This window comes from Stylophora pistillata, chromosome 7 (genome assembly GCF_964205215.1).
Source record: "Stylophora pistillata chromosome 7, jaStyPist1.2, whole genome shotgun sequence".
Lineage (NCBI taxonomy): Eukaryota > Metazoa > Cnidaria > Anthozoa > Scleractinia > Pocilloporidae > Stylophora > Stylophora pistillata.
The window spans coordinates 21,761,677-21,772,097 of NC_142525.1; positions in this window are offsets into that span (position 1 = coordinate 21,761,677).

Sequence of the window (10,421 nt, forward strand, 5' to 3'; positions counted from 1 at the left end):
GGACTTAACTGTTGCTTCGGTCACTTTAACCAAAAGAGAAAACAAAAGGTCTCTTGAGTTGGCCGAGACATCATGTGATGATTTGTGCGAAATGTTATAATGCAATCACTTTAATACAAGTAACAAAATTGGCAGTATATAAAAAAAGACAAACAAGATCAACTCACGTTTTCACCACGACGGCAAACTCACTGATCTCACGTCGCCGACGTGAGGGCGACGGCGGGGCCGCATGCGCAGTCAATCTCGCCCCAATCTTAATCGGTCTCCACGTCGCCGTCGCCCCGTAAACGTCTGTATCTTAAGCTCCCTAATAGTAGAACGGGGAACGGGGAACGGGTGCACAGCGGTAACCCACCTGAGAATTCAAAATAGCGGAGTAAACGATGGTTACAAACACTGATTTTATCGCTAGGTCGCCGCTTGCAGCGGAATTAGACGACTCGCTTTTATTTAACTATTGTCCAGGCGAAGCCACGGAGCCTAGTATTCCGAAGCGAGAATTCGAAGTCAACGTTTCTGCAATGGCTGCCAACATTTGTTCTGACGTCTCTCTTTGTTTATTCTTTCCTGAAATCTGCATCTTTTGGCAAAGTTTGGGTATGTTGGTTGTTTGCATTGCCTAACAGCACTTCTTGCAGATAAGTGGCAAGGAGGTAATATCTTGTATTGACAGAAATGAGCTAGGAAACGTAATAACCAGCCTAGTTATTAAAATTACTACATGCAGATATCTGCTTACCTTACCGCAAAAAAACCTTAGGAACATATCTTTGTATCGACCCATAAACTTCCATGTAAACAATAGAGAAATCAAACATTGACAGAACTTTTAATAACATTTAATTTAACAGGAAAACATCAGTTATGTCTTCAAGAATGTAGGTGTATGAATTCACATTCATGCAAATGCTTACAGTAATATTTACACTGCATTGATTATATTCAAGAGAAAGTGATTCCCATAATGGGCGTGAAAGTCATTCAGCTGTTTGCTTTACAACATTATTGATATTGCTAGGTTGTAACGGTGAAGATATTGGAGGTAAACTTCATTATCTTGCAGTACAATTACCTTATGAATTCAAGAATAAATGCCGCGAGCTTGTAGTTCTGAGTGGATTGTTCAAATGCTGTACATGAATTGTAAGATACTCACCTCTCCGAGGATTTGATTTCTTTGCAACCTGTAATGTGTGCCAGACAAAAACTAAATTTTATGAGGCACTCAACATTTCAAAGTAAAATCCTTCGACGAAACCTACACTTACCGTCCGTGCTTTTTGCTCCAACAATCGCGTTCGAAGAGCAAGTGCTCAAAACTAGTTGCCAGACCCTTTTAGTTCCCTTTACTCCGCCATTTTGAATTCTCAGGCGGGTTACCGCTGTACACCCGTTCCCATTCTCCGTTCCCCGTTCCCCGTTCCCCGTTCCCCGTTCCTAATTTTAGTAACATCCAGACCAAACAAGGTCGATGTTGTCTTCAAGAAATGGCAGCGGGCGGCATCCGTTTCGCTTGTGTCATTTTGCAGAATATCTCAAGCTTCGTCGCAATTTTTCATAAATATATCCCATTTTACCGGCTAGGCAGAATTTTTAAGCAGACTTCGGTCACAACCTTTTGGCGATGAATAATATTTATTCTTTCTTCTCTCTCGCTCTCAAATCACTTTGGTTTTTCGGCAAAAATTGATTTCGAGATGAATTTTGTGGTACTAAATTTTTTTATAAAAAGATTGAAACGCAGCCTAAAAACGATTTGTTATTTGACAATCCTTCACAAAAAGTAACTCAGAAAGTTAAAACGAGAGGTAGTTGCAGTTAACGATTACGTTAATCAATGTGACTCTCAATCGTTAATATCTGAATTCTTCAACACAATTTGTTCGTTTGTGAATTTGTGCATTTCTACCCTAAATTTTACAGCAGTAACCGATGGAACTCGATGAATAAAAGTCGCATTAAATCCCCTTGTGTCTAGCTGGAAAGAGTCTCACTGACTTCAGCTTTTCGGCGGAAGAAAAACCGATTTACACACACAATTACAAGAAAACGAACAAGCAGACTGACAACTCCAAAGCACACATCTGCATTCACTTACAATTTGACTTTCCGCGACATTTTAAAACGGAGCAGAGGTAAATCTTCGAAGTTTAATCGTCGTTGGAAATAAACAATACCTTCGTAAGATCTCCTAGTGTTTTTCTTTTTACGAGTGTAGCGTAGTTGGATCTATCAAAGACACGCTTTTCACAACACACCAGGTTTTAATCCTCTATTGAAGATATTGAAGATCCTCTATTGAAGATGGCATTCCTTTCACTGAGCACATGTTCACCTCCAAATAAGGAAATACCAAATATGGACATACACTACAACAAGAATATCGTCGCATAGTCATTTAATCTAAGACGTCAATCGGGCACAGTTTTTCCCAATTTTACCAATACGGACCTTCGGCTGGTCAATAACATACATTTATCAGTTCTCAGTTATATTTTAGGCCATTTGTCAGTTGTCAATTAAAATGACTGTTAATGATTAACTTGACGAGTTAATTATTACTTTCCGACCCTATATTTGGCTAAACAGGCACATACAGCTTAAACTCGAAAATTAGGTCGAAAATTAATAAAAGAAGAAGTCCTTTTTCTCGATTCTGGAATAAAATAATTCCAAGATCTTCCAAGTGACTTTCAGGTAGTGGATACAGGGAGTTGTGGTGCTAGGCTTTTCTTTACTGACTACTCTAAAGGTTTTGATATGATTGACCACAATGTGCTGATTGACGAGCTAAGGAACATGCATGTGCACCCTGTTCCAGTTAACTGGATAATTGCCTTTCTGTGTAACAGGACTCAGGCTGTGAGGATTGAGAACATTATATCTGAGTGGAAAACTCTCAAGGGCGGTATACCACAGGGCACTAGGTTAGGAGTCATTTTGCTTACAATCATGAGAAATAATTTATTGTGCTCATGGAAACTTAGATTAAAGTTTGTTGATGATACCACAGCCCTTGAAATAATCCCCATGAACAGTGCCAGGCTACTCAATTTTGTTACAAACGATATCTATGCCTTTTCTGAAGATCACAAAATGAAATTGAACCCTACTAAATGCAAGGAAATGCTAATTAATTTTATGAGTTATCATAATTTTATTGTGAATCCTATTGTAATTGGTAGTAAAGCGGTTGAGAGAGTCACGACATATGAGTTACTGGGCGTTAATGTAAGCAATGATCTGAAATGGAACCATCATGTAGAAGCTATAGTGCAAAAGGGAAACAGAAGGCTTTACTCTTTAAGGGTCCTTAAGCAATGTGGTGCAGCTCCAACTTCACTGGCTAAGGTTTATACAACCATTGTTCATCCTGTTCTAGAATATGCTGCCCCTGTCTGGCAGAATATACCAGTTTTTCTATCTTATAAGATTGAGAGCGTTAAGAAAAGGGCTATGCGCATCATTTTTTCTTTGATGAATTACACCGAGGCATTAAATGTCCTTAATTTAACAGCTCCGGCTAAGTGACAGACGCGCCCATCTATGCCAGATTTATATTGATAGACTCCGGAATGAGACTCACCCCTTGCATTTTATGCTCCCCAAACAGGAAGGGGTTGTGCATAATTATAATCTTAGATCTGGCATTAGCCGCTTCATGCGTCCTACTTGTAGAACCAAGCGCACGCAAGAGTTTGTCAAGCATAAGTATACCTAGTGGCTTGTATAATTATGCCTTTTAGTATTATTGGATTTATTGTATTAGATTTTAGTATTATATGTTTTGGAAAGAGTTCTGTAATTCAGCCATTTTGTATATTGCTGCAATGAGTCTTAATAAACAGTCTTTATAAAGCTTTATAAAATTGACATTTGCAAACTCCATATTGGTCTGAGGAACAGGATAGTAGGATTTTTCATGAGTAAAATACTTGGCTGCCCATTTTGTTACTCTCTTCAACGACTCCTTAGCAATTATTTCAAAGTCTTGTCGATGCTTCAATACGGTGAAAGTCTCATGCTTAAAATGAGAAACTGCGTGTAGATTCTCCACAAATGTTATGAGTAATGTGCACAATTCAATGTCTTCGAGATAATCGTTGTTAATTGAAGCTATGCTGTTGTGTAGGCGGCGTATTTCTTCTTCGAGAACTTTAAGTTAGACTTGAGTTTTATCAGACACAATTCCTTCAAGGCCTTTGGTCGCTGTGGTTTCCTTTATACTGCGCCTTTGTTTCACCTCGGAAATGGTGTTTGTGATGTTGTCATTTACATACGATACTTCGTCTGCGGCATCTTGAAGAGATGTGTGCTTTTTCTATGCTTTAACTTAGGCTTCGATACAAAACTGTTTTAGAGATTTCCAAGGACTTGTAAGAACGACACAGTACAACTGAGTCCCGATGCTAGTTTAAAGCAACCTGTAGCAACATCCGATACGACTAGAGTCTTCTCCATAGAACAGATGCCACGAACTTGCGTAAAAGAACACGTTTCATCCGTTCCATCACTTGCTGCTTCCTGGCCAGAGCCCATCAAGGCTTTAACATTTTTCACAGAAGGACAGAAGAACTTTGCCTTTTGATCTCCTGAGTAAGTGAACGCTATCCCGTCTTCAAATTCAGAAAGTATTTTGATTTCTTTACAAGACTCCGAGTTGTTCTTTAGAGGTAGTTCAAATTCTAAGCTTGAGAAAACTGTGAGGGCTTATAGATCGGTATCTAATTGGCGTTGTATACTACAGAGTAGGCTTTTAGCTAATACATTTATATCAATACTAAATACCAAACCATTCCAATACATACTGCTTAATTCGCTTCCTGTTCCAGCCAGTATGGTCGGAAGCTCCAGATTCCATTGCTCGTCCGTAGTTTAGGCAAAATCCTTAATAGGAATGCGGCTTCTGTGACGCTCAAATGTCGTGTCCGCAGCCGCGTAACGTCCTATACGCATATACGCACGTGCTTACTTAAAGTGACTGGAAAATTTTGAAAACAATGTTGTGTTTGCGCCAATTTGCCCAAAGTAAAGGCAAGACGCTTTGTTCTTTGCTTGTATTCATACGACTATTTCGAACAAGAAATAAACAACGCGGTATTTTTCGCTCAGTTTACTTAGGTTTCTAGATCATATATACTTGTGCGTACTTGAAAAAATGACCACGTTACGCGCCTGGTCCGAATCAATTCGATAAAAGCTTACAACGGCTTTTAAAATACCAGCATTGACGGCCATCGCGTAAGTTGACGATTGAGTTGGGTATCACTGACCGATACGTGACACATGACATTAATGTGGATGGTCCATGCGGTAATTTTTAGCGAAATATGACTCTCTGGCGTACTCCTACTGATATGTAATAAAAAACCTACTTTTATCGGACAAAATTAATCAACCTTCCTTTTTTTATATTCAGTTTTTAGGATATTTAGGGCGATCTGGTCTTTTGTCAGCTGAAGTTCAGCCTAATTGCTTTCGCCAGGCACTTAAAAATATCACAGCGATTGTGGTTTGTGAAGGGCTTGGACGTCATCTGATAAAAAAAATGTCATCGATCACTTCTTTATCTTTCTAACCTTCTCGGTCCACCCCAAGAATACCCAAAATCACTGTTTTCGTGTATCATTCAACGGCCACGCGCGCAGAATAGCAATCTAGCTAATTAATTTGCCGTCATGAAGCAAAATTACGCTATAATTAAAATGTTTTGCGTCACAAATTAAAACAAACCACTGCGCGCAAGAATTGAGCAGTTGAGCACTCACAATGGTGCCCGCCAGGTTGCTATTAAAAAGGCGGCAAAAGACAACCACGCTTATACACCATGGTCAGGTCAAAACCAAACCGCGTGATCTACAGGCACGTGTTTCGTCTCCTACCAGACGTGGCAATCCACAGCCACTGGGTCTTGTTTATCAAAGCCCTATGCATTCAAATGCCCAGGTATAGCGCACATTTTACCCTACTCTACACTCTTCGTTAGATGTTTATAATTTCTTTTCTAAACTTAACATTTCAATTGAGGGCGCCAAATCTACGAAAAGATACATAACTATTCTTGTTGTGATAAACTTGTGTGCGTTTTTGTCAGATACAAAATAACAGGGCAAAGTGTAGGATCAAAGTCGTCTAAGGGAGACTTATGCAGGCTAAACAGAAGGAAGTATAGGTTCATAAGGCGTACATGAGTACTATGACAACTACATTGCAGTAACAACACCATTAACGGAAATCGACAATCAAATTAAACGTGTGATGGGTCAGTATTTTATCCCAGAGTAATCTCCCTAACTGACAAATTTTATATCAAGAGTCAACAAAAGATTAATAAAATTCAATTCATTGAATTTGAGTGATTCCCGAGAGGTTGATATCATCTCCGTGAAGAACGCACGCGGTAAAACATTCAGTCAATCTACTATCCTATTTTCGTCAAATTATATGAGCAACTCTAGTTATTTCTCTGCACGCTGAAAATAAGCTTCTTAAATACGAGGCAGTAAAATAACCACGGTCTTGTTGAATGAGTGGAAAACTTTTATATGGCAGTACGAAGACATACACGTGGAGGCGCAGTGGCCTCATGGTTAGTGCGCTCGACTCCGGATCGAGTGGTCCGAATTCGAGCCCCGGCCGGGACATTGTGTTGTGTTCTTAGGCAAGACACTTTACTCTCACAATGCCTCTCTTCACCCAGCTGTTTAAATGGGTACCGGCAATTTAATGCTGGGGGTAACCCTGCAATGGACTGGCATCCCATCCAGGGAGGAATAGAAATACTCCTAGTCGCTTCATGCTACAGAAACCGGAGTTAAGCACCGGCCTAATGAGCCACTAGGCTCGTAAACAGACTTCACCTTTTTACATTACGAAGACATATATAGCTAAAATGATTGACATTGCAGAAGTTTCATTTCTGCTATATATATTTTTAGTTATCCAACAGAGGAGACAAAAAGTATATATAGAGAAAACAACAAGAAGACAGCAGAGATACAAGAAAGATGCAGTGTAATCGGAACTCGGCAGTGAATTTTCACTAAATGACGAAATAATACACAATTAATTCTTAGTGCAAGCGCAACAGCCACATTTTCTATTGGTCTCATTCGTTAAAATCTGACCAGCACTCAGCATTTGCTTGCTAAAGGTTGTATTCGTACCGTATCCCTATTGCCACTGCAAATCACGTGAAATTCTGAGTGAAGGGTTCTTAAAAGCATAAATATGACCAAACTTTGAACAAAATGAAATCTCTCGTACTGTGAAAGCCAATATTTCAAATGGTAATGTTTGGAGAAAGAAATTTCCTCAGAAGGCTGAAGCTTATTGTTAAACCATCCAAAATGAAGGGAAAAGTCGTTATTTTTAAGCTTACTTAGTGTCATGTGATTTTTTTGTTCAGCCCTATGCTATCTGGAATCCAGACTTTCGCCACACACGCTCGAGATACCCAACTCTTTTGGGACACTTAGGTGAGTCTGAATTTTTTAGGAGAAGTTAAGTTCTAGGAAAGAGTTTAAGAAATTTAACTGCTTATCCTTTCTTGTTAGTAAACACCCATGTTAGCTACACGTATGGAACAATTATAATTATTGTATGCATTCTTCTTAAAACGTTTACCTTGGGTCAAGTCTAGGTATTTTGAATCCTTATATGTTTTATTTTGTAAAAACCTTAGGTAACACAGCCATCATCAAAGTGATACATTTGTTTTTAATGGATTACATTAATAGATTACATACAACTTCTATGAAAGGATTAAACCCTGGCCTAGTGGCAGCCATTAAAAGCCTTTTCAACGAGAGAGTTCCTATATTGGCTTTACAACCCACTAGCCACCAATATCATAAGTTTAACTCAAACGGGTTACGAATTGATCTTCTAAGGATAAGTGCAATACAACTGCTAAATTACATGTGATAAAAAACTATAACATGACGATAAGTCCCAATTCTTACCTTTAAAACGCACGTGCTGGGCTATTGTTCTGCCAATTAGATCTATTGTTTTTAAAGTCCCTAATGGCCTAGTGAAAGACGCGCTAAACGCCAATCAATCAATCAATCAATCCTTTATTTAAACACGTGACACCTAGGAGTACAGAAGTTCTCGTTAAAACGTGTACGTGTATATGCAATTAGAAATAAAACATAATTTCTGTAAGAATACAAATAATAAGTAGATCTATTAAATAACTAAAAACAGGATCGAAGATCATGGACAAGAGCTATCAATAAAAAGTTACAATATTAACAATATTAACAATAACGATATTTACAATCACTACGACTAAGCCATGTGGGCTTTAAGAGAACGCTTGAATGAAACAATATCTTGAGATTCTCTGAGTCTAGGGCGTAGCGCATTCCAAAGTTTACTAGCTAAAAATGAAAAAGACCCATGTAAAAACTCAATATTAAAAGGAGGTAAATCTAGCCTTGTACTGAGCCCGCGTAAACTATACGGTACATTTCTAAAATGAAAAAAATCACTTATATAAGGAGCCCCCTTATCATACAAGCACTTATATGACATAACTAACGATTGGAATTGCCTACGATTCTCCAAAGACTTAATGTCGGCCAACTTGAGGAGGAAGTCGTATGACACAGACTTCGAGAAGCCTAATATAGTTCTTAATATAAAGTAATTAGTTGTCTCTATTTTAGCAGTCTCCGCGTTACCTACTCCCAGTAAAAGGGGACTGCAGTACTCAAGATGAGGGAGAACATAGGCCTTATATAAACGAAATAACACGTCCTTTGAAATAAACTTACGTATTCTCCGCAAAGCCGAAGCCTTTGCGCATCCTTTATTCAGCTGTTGCTTTATGTGCGCTTTAAATGTTAATTTGCTATCTAGGACCACCCCAAGGATTTTGAGTGTGTTCTTTGTATGGACATTAGAATCATTAAGATGGAAATCATACTGGTATGAAGACGGGCCAATAGCGAAAGCTTGCGTTTTGGCGGCATTAATCTGTAAAAAATTCATTGAGAACCATCTCGATAGAACGCTCAGATCAGAGTTAATTATATACTGCAATACTGTTGGTGAGACATCAGAGGCGTAATGAGTAGTGTCGTCAGCGTATAGCCTCAAGGACGTATTAGTAATAAAATAATTAAGATCATTAACATACAAATTAAATAAGAGTGGACCCAACAGGGAACCCTGTGGTACACCAGTTTTAACGGTTCTCCACGAAGAATATACACCATCAAGTTTGACTCTCTGTCTCCGTCCAGTAAGGTAAGCGGTCATAGTTTCCAGCGCATCATGCGTAAAACCATATGCCTTTAATTTAGCTAGGAGAAGCGGGTGACAAACAGAGTCAAAAGCTTTACTTAAGTCGATAGCCACCGCTGCAACAGCTTCTCTTCTGTCAAGACAGGCTCTCCAATCTTCAGTCAATTTCAATAAGGCCGTGCAACACGAGTGACCCTTGAGAAAGCCAGACAGGTTCGGTGAGAGTCGCCAATAAAAGGCTTCATAGATTTGATCGAACAAAACCTTCTCATATAATTTCGATAAGGAAGTCAGAACAGAAACTGGACGATAGCAGATCTTATCCGTCATACTTTCCTTCTTGAAAACAGGAACAACGTCACTGCTTTTCCAAACTATTGGCCATTGACGATTGGTAGTAAAATAATTGATTAAACGGGTAACCGGCTCGGCAATAACAGGTGAGGATAAACGAAGTAGCCTCTGAGATATCTTATCGCAACCAACAGCCTTGCGAGGGTCAAGAGTATCCAAAATTTTCCTTATGTAGCCAACATCAACTGATTTTGGAAACTCAGCTAGACTAATCAAAACATGGCAAGATTTAAAATGGAAGAACTCCAACTCATATATTCAAAACTGTATTTTATCATATGACCCATCCAGTCTCGCTCGCGCAATCCCATAGAAAACCATTGGAAAAGCTGACGTGTGCGGGGCCGGAAGGATTGACGTGAGCTGGTTCCGAATAAGCCGTTTGTCACCTGCTGAAACCTCACTTCGCTCTGTTGCAAACTGAAATGAGAAAAAAAATCAAGGAATTAGGAGTTTCTTGTTCTGAATTAAAAAAAAGAAAAGTTTTAATTGCAGAACTTTTTTGTGCTCGTGTGACTGCGTGTCTGTCTATCGCGTCCTACTTAGGCTGAAATTTTCAACAACTAGTGGTCATATGATAAAATGCTTATTGACTCAGTTTGGTCCGCCCGGATGGGAAAATATTCGGCTCTTGATCATGAGGCACGGACCTCGCTGCACTTGGTCCGTACGTCATGACACCGAGTCAAATGTTTTCTCGTCCGGCCCTTCCACTCAGTCAATAAATACATAGTATTAAGCGGTCAACCTTTGTCTTGCGGTCACCCACGGGTAATGGCGGGATGACCGCTTGATACACATTGGGTCTC